This window comes from Pseudopodoces humilis, chromosome 10, assembly GCF_049639895.1.
Source record: "Pseudopodoces humilis isolate 2021_Gansu_Grassland_sample_001 chromosome 10, ASM4963989v1, whole genome shotgun sequence".
Classification (NCBI taxonomy): domain Eukaryota; kingdom Metazoa; phylum Chordata; class Aves; order Passeriformes; family Paridae; genus Pseudopodoces; species Pseudopodoces humilis.
Genome location: NC_142209.1, coordinates 23,437,520 through 23,443,762, shown reverse-complemented (window position 1 = coordinate 23,443,762; position 6,243 = coordinate 23,437,520).

The window sequence follows — 6,243 nt, the reverse complement described above, 5'->3', positions numbered from 1 at the left end:
AGGTGAGTTATCCCTGAGGACCTCATTTGGAAGGCCTTCACAATCCTCTTCCCATGTCAATGAGGAAGAGGTTCTTCTAGGCAGAGTGTCACTAAAGGAGGGGCTCAGTGATCTGTGCTTTTGAGGTAGTGCTGGGTCCGCTGGCATTGCCCGTGAATCTCTTGTTTTGCTGCCTGTGGAACATGAGTGTCTCATCACTGAATCCCAGTGCTGCCCCTTTGGGAAGGGCTGAATCTGTGCCATGTTTTTTCAGCTCCCTGTGATAAACTACACCGGGCACCTTGGGCTCCCTGGCTTCTGAAAAGTGATGGAAGTGTCTTCTTGGTGAGGAAACCGGGTTGGGAAGGCACAAGGTGACTTTCAAGAATTCAAAAAGATATTTTGAGATATAAGGAGATTTTGATATAAGGAGAGCATCAGAGCAGCTAAGCTGATCTTTAATATTGATTAGGCAACCCACAAGAAAATTTTGCTTTCCATCCCCAAGGTTTTTCTGGGAGGTGGGTGAGCAAACTGAGGGCCATCAGCATGATTTATAGGGAAATAATTTCAAACAAATGGCAACCAAGCAGCTCTAGTCTCAAAGCAGTCCCCTCGGGAGCCAGTGACACAGGATGTTCTGTAGGATTTTGCTAACCTTTATGTGCAATATTTCACAAAGTGCCCTCAGCCTTGTGCTTACCAGTGTGATTTCTGCATTGTTAGTTGCATAAAAGGAAGCTCCTATTTTTCATTGTGTGGTATTTTTTCTGCTCTCTCTTCCTTCCCCACATGTTTATTGAATCCTTTATCAGGGATGCAAAGATGCCTTTGTTATTTGGAGGGATGTGGGTGGGCTGGCTTTCAAGGTAGTGAGTATCTTTGTTAATTTTCAAAGCTAATAATTTTCTTTAGGCCACTCCAGTGGCAGCAACAGGCTTCCATGGAAACATACTGCCATGGTAACTGAAAGTTCCCTCCTTCCCTCCTTCCCTCCTTCCCTCCTTCCCTCCTTCCCTCCTTCCCTCCTTCCCTCCCTCATTCTCCAAACATAGAAATTCAAGTCTCTGGGAAGAACAAAAAAAAGTTGTAAAACCAATGGTGCCATTTCACTGCCATTGTTTTGGGGAAAAAAAACAAACCTCTTTCAAGTGTGGAGGGAGATGTCACTGAGACATAAATTCCCTTCCAATGTAGAAAAAAACCCCAGCTCTAAAAGAAATGCTTCATCTTTACATTGTTTTGTGGGGGCTTGCTGCCATGGGCTGCTTTGGGAAATTGGCCTCTGCATCCAGCCCAACATCTGTAATACTGGGGAGAGTGAGAATTGACTCACCACTGGGTTGTGAGCCACAGTACCAGTGTTTTGCTGGGTCCCTTCCAGCTAATTAATTTGACACCAGATTTTCTGTTGCTGCCTGTCACAGCTGCTTTCACATTAAGGTTGGTTAGCAAAGTTTGGCAGGCTGACAAGCAGCCCCAGTTCAGCAACTTTGCTCTGATTCAGCCTGGAGTGGGAGGGAAGGGGGAATTGGGCTTCCTGAAATGTTTTGCTAAGCAAGAAGCAGGGCAATGGCAAGGACTCTGCAGAGCAGAGGCTACAGAGGAGCTTGGAGTCAGATGCTTCATCTTTTTGCTTTCTCTTCAGAACAAAGCTAACTGGCACCACATTTAATTAGAGTCCTGTGGTCAGTTCTGAGGCAACACTGTGTGTGTATACGGATGAGACTCTTATTTCCCTCATTGTTCCAAAGTCATCGCCCTCAGGACTTGAGAGCTTTTCTTGTCAGCTGCCTTAAGAATCGTAATGCCTGCACCTAGTTCCAGAGTATTTGTGAGGAAAGTAGAGCTGCTCATCTATTTCCTGTTCCTTTTTTCCTGTTTCTCACCCTGATGTTCTTCTTGCAGCAGCTCTAGATCCACTTGCTTACCCAGGGGATGCTTCTGCAGGCTGCCACGGCCTCTGCAGAATGGAGAAACAACCCCTGGAGCCACATAGCTGCTTGCTGGAGACCTGTGAGGCTGCTGCTGCTTGTCACTAAGCTTTGCTGAGGGATTTTGTTGGTAACAGTAACGATCCAGGGTCTTCTGGTGGTGGATGAAGCAGATTGGCTTTTGTTCTCTAGCAGAGGGGTTGAGACAAGTAGTGCTAGAGGGGAGGGCAGAATGGGCTGCACTCAGCACTGCTGGGATGATACAGGAGTGAACTCCATTTGATAATTCACAAGTGAGTGTTGTGTTCTGTGTGACATTACCCATGGGGATATGCTGCTTTCAGAGAAAAATGTATTTCCCTGCCATGGAAAACTTATGGAGCAAATGCTTTCTGTGCTCAGCCTAGGCACCAAGCTCTGGTGCAAATGTTCCAACTGACTTCAGCAAGTGTTGCTCCCACACTGGCTGATTTCCTCTTATGTTGAGCTGTGTCATATCCTTACTGCTCTACAGAGAACTCTTAACCTAGTTTTGGTATTTTCAAGCTAAGTTTACAGCAATCTTCTAATTCTCTCCAAGCTAAGTGGAGTATGCCATCTAGAACTTCTTGCTGTGTTTTGTGAAAATTTATGTTACCCCTGGCTTGGGAAGTTCCTGTTTATCCCCAACATGTTCTTCCAGCAGCATCAGGACACAGCTTTTCCTCATGACTGGCCTTAAACTGCCTCACACTGCTAGGATGCCCTGCAAAGCCATTTTTGGAGTGCTTTATCAGTAGAGAGTGTGTTCCCTCCTATCCCTACACCTGCTTTCAGATCCATTGCAATGCACAGAAGGGCAGCTGTGAAAGTGTCCTGTTCTGAGCAATTTACTTCAAGATTTTCTTGAAACTGGAGCAGGTTCCCACTCCTGCAGAAAACACCATGAGGGTCCTAAAGGTTTGACTATCCCACTTCTTTTCACTTTAGGTCTAAACAGCTTGGGCAGCTTTGAAGGCCTTCATCCCACTGTTTCTCACCAAAAGTGGTGCTGGAGCAGCTGATTTCCCCATGCAGTTGCATTGCAGCAGTGATGTCTGTGCTGGTGGCATGAACACAGTCCTAAGGCTTGGGCTGGAAATGCCAGGACAGTCTGTCTGATCCTAACTGGAAACCTTGCTGGCATATCAATGAGCTCTGCTGCAGTCACAGGCTGTGACTGTGGATTTATAGGGGAAGGGATCAGATTAATTGAGCGGCAGTGGGAGTGTTCAATTACACTGGCTTCTGATTAATCACCCTTTGTTGAGCCATGCTAGCACACGTCCTGCTGCCAAAAGCATTGCCCGAGGTGTGTGGAGCGGCAAGGCCTTTAATCGATGGCAAAGCTATGCACTCCTCAGCACCAACAGTTCCTCTCCTTCCTTGTTGGTTCTGTGGAGAAATTTGCAAAAGTCTCAGCCAAGAATTTGAAACCATTTTGCTTTTGATTCTAAAAAAGCTGGGGTGATGAGGGAGATCTTTAGGAAATCAGATGGCGACTTGGACTCGTCTCCTTGATACGGAGACATCAGCTATCATCAGAGCAGCACTGCCAACACTGACACCTGAAAGTGATCCTGCTAGTGTTGGTGTGCTTTCCTTCCACACACATCACCCCAAGGGATGCTGATTTTAGGGGATCTCTGGGGGTGACACTAAGATGGCACCAGGGCTTCTCCGAGATGCTCCATCTCTTCAGCCTGTTTCTCATGGCATCCCTTCCCTTCTTTATAGGGCTGGAAGTGGTATAAGCTTGTGTGTTGGGACTAAGGGCTACTTGCCTTTCCCACCTCCAAAGCCATGTCCAGATGCCATGAAAGGTTTGGGCTGTTGAGAAGGTTCCATGAAAATTTTGGGCTGTGATTGTTGGAGGAGAGCCTGAAGGAAATATCAGAACACGTTTGTAGGCTCTCTACCCCTTAGTCCATGCAATAACCTCATCTTCCAATGTAAGCGTCTCTACTTTTCTAAATGTTACTCCTTGTAATTACACTCCTGAGCCCTCGTGTGTCCAGGTAAATAATCTCAGGCCTTTGGGTGGGAACCTCCCCATTCTTCTTCCAGCTGTGTGCACCAAGGCAAGTCACTGCCTTACACACTGCCCTGGTGCCTCCCTGCTCCACAGAAAGCTCTCAGCTGACTGTGTGGGATTTCTCTGGTATCCTGGTATCTACAGCCAATAGCTTGCTTCTGTTTATCCAGTCCTTTCCTCCCCCCTGGGAGCAAGACCCAGCTAGACCAGAGGTCAAGTTTTCACAGCAAAATTTCTAATTGCTCCCTAAGAGCAGGGCTGGCTGCTGTTGACTTTCAGCCCTTTTACATTACTGAGGTGCTCTTTAATATCATGCTTGTGATATTCCTCTTCTAAGTGAGTACTCAGTGTCATCACCAGATCTGACTGCCTGGCTTCTCTTTCTGTCTGGGTCATCAGCTAAAGTGATTTAATTGCTTCCATTCCAATGGAATTCGATTCCATTGTTCCTCCTTTCTCCTCACTTGTTAGATCCTGTCCTGTCAGCATGACCATGGCATAAAATTCTGCCTTCTGTGCAGATTCCTCTCAGGGGCTCACATCACTGAAGTTACTTTTCCACAGAATGCATGTATGGACCAATCTCCTCACAAAAATATACACAAATCTTTCTGTTTCTGGGTGAAAGGGAGAACCTGCCTGGGAATGAGTGTGTGGGTGGCAGCCCACTGCATAAGCAGTGCTGCTCTTCCAGGCTCTGCAGTAGCTAAAGGATGTGCTTTCCTGTCCTCTAGACTCAGGTTTTACCTTCCTAATATTATGTGCCAATTAAAATAAGCAGATGCCTATAACTTACGAAATTTTATAAAACTCAATGCCTTTTGCTTTATAACAGGAAATTATATAAGCTGTAAGAAAAGACAGAGATCTCTGTCCTCTTTTCTTCCCAATGTTTGAATATTTTTGCTTTGAGAAGTCCAAATTCCTCCCCCTTTTGATTACCAGTTGATGCCTAAATCACACAGTCCCTATTTGTGCTTCAACTCACACCCTTCTCCCTGTCCATGTTGCTTCTGGAACAACAGTTGTCCATGTTCTTCTGTGCCATCCAGTCTGAATACTGACTTCTGCAGGGGAGGACTTGGTCCATAATCTGGAGGCATTTCCAGGTCACTAGCTCTGTTTTACCTCTCATCTCTCTCAGGAGTTAAGACTGGGGCCCCAGGTTTTCCCAATTGCATGCAGCTTCCCAGCAATATGAGGATCCTCAGGGTCTTCACCACCCAGCTTAATTCTGTGCCTGAATCAAGCACTTTCTCTTTTTAGGTTGCACAAGAACAGATGCTGGGCAATCTCGACTTTCCCATCAGATTTTTTGGTCCAGTTCACAGCTTTGTTGTGGCACAAGATCTCACATGTCATCTCCTCTTGCCACTGGCACATGTGAGGCAAGCCTCTCCTCTGCCATGGGTGGTTAAGCTCCCCTGAATTGCACAGTATTTTTTGCACAATAAGAACACACACAGACTATTACTGTGACTCCTCATGGTGAGTTGCTTCAATGCTTAAAGCCTGTGGCTGCATATGGAAGATTTCCAATGCCACCAGTTACTCACAAACTGCACACAAACAGATCCCTTACGTTATGGTTTTGGAAATATTTCCCCCTTGGGCTTCTTCATTATCAGTTGGAAGCAGCAACAATACAGTCCTATATCTGAATTATGAATGCCAGCCTCTGTCTGCTGCTGTGCTGCCTTTCAGCCTTGCTGGAGCTCCTTAGATGGCTTTAATCTCAAAATGAGTTTTGAGGAATGCTGCCAAACTTCTACAACAGCACCAAAGTCGATGGACTGCCCTTCCCTCCCTACTCTTGTAGCTTTTTATTATTTTTATTTGTCATGTGTTTTTTTTTTTCTTCTGTTGAATAATTCAGCTAATAGGCTGGCACTGGAGAGCTTGAGAGCTGTTTCCTAATGAGGGAAGCAGCTTGCCAGCTTTTTATCTTTCCAGTCATTTGACTGCAAACCCAACATTATTAACAAATCACCATGGAAGAGCCGTGGCAATACAGAACAAAATGTTGTCTTAACTTAAGGGCAAGGAAGAAAAAATAAACAAAATAAAAGAAACCCAAGCTCTGGGAAAACAAAGTGTGAAAGTGAAGTGTGCGTGGAAGGAAGTGATGGTAATAGAAATCTCTTTGCAACCTCATTCTGTCTCAATATCTGCAAGCAGGAAAGCTGGATGGGAGAAAGGATGTTAACTTGCTGAGGAGACCGAATTCAGAGGATGAGTGTAGGTGTAGCTGTTGGCAGCTCTGTTTCTTGCCATGTT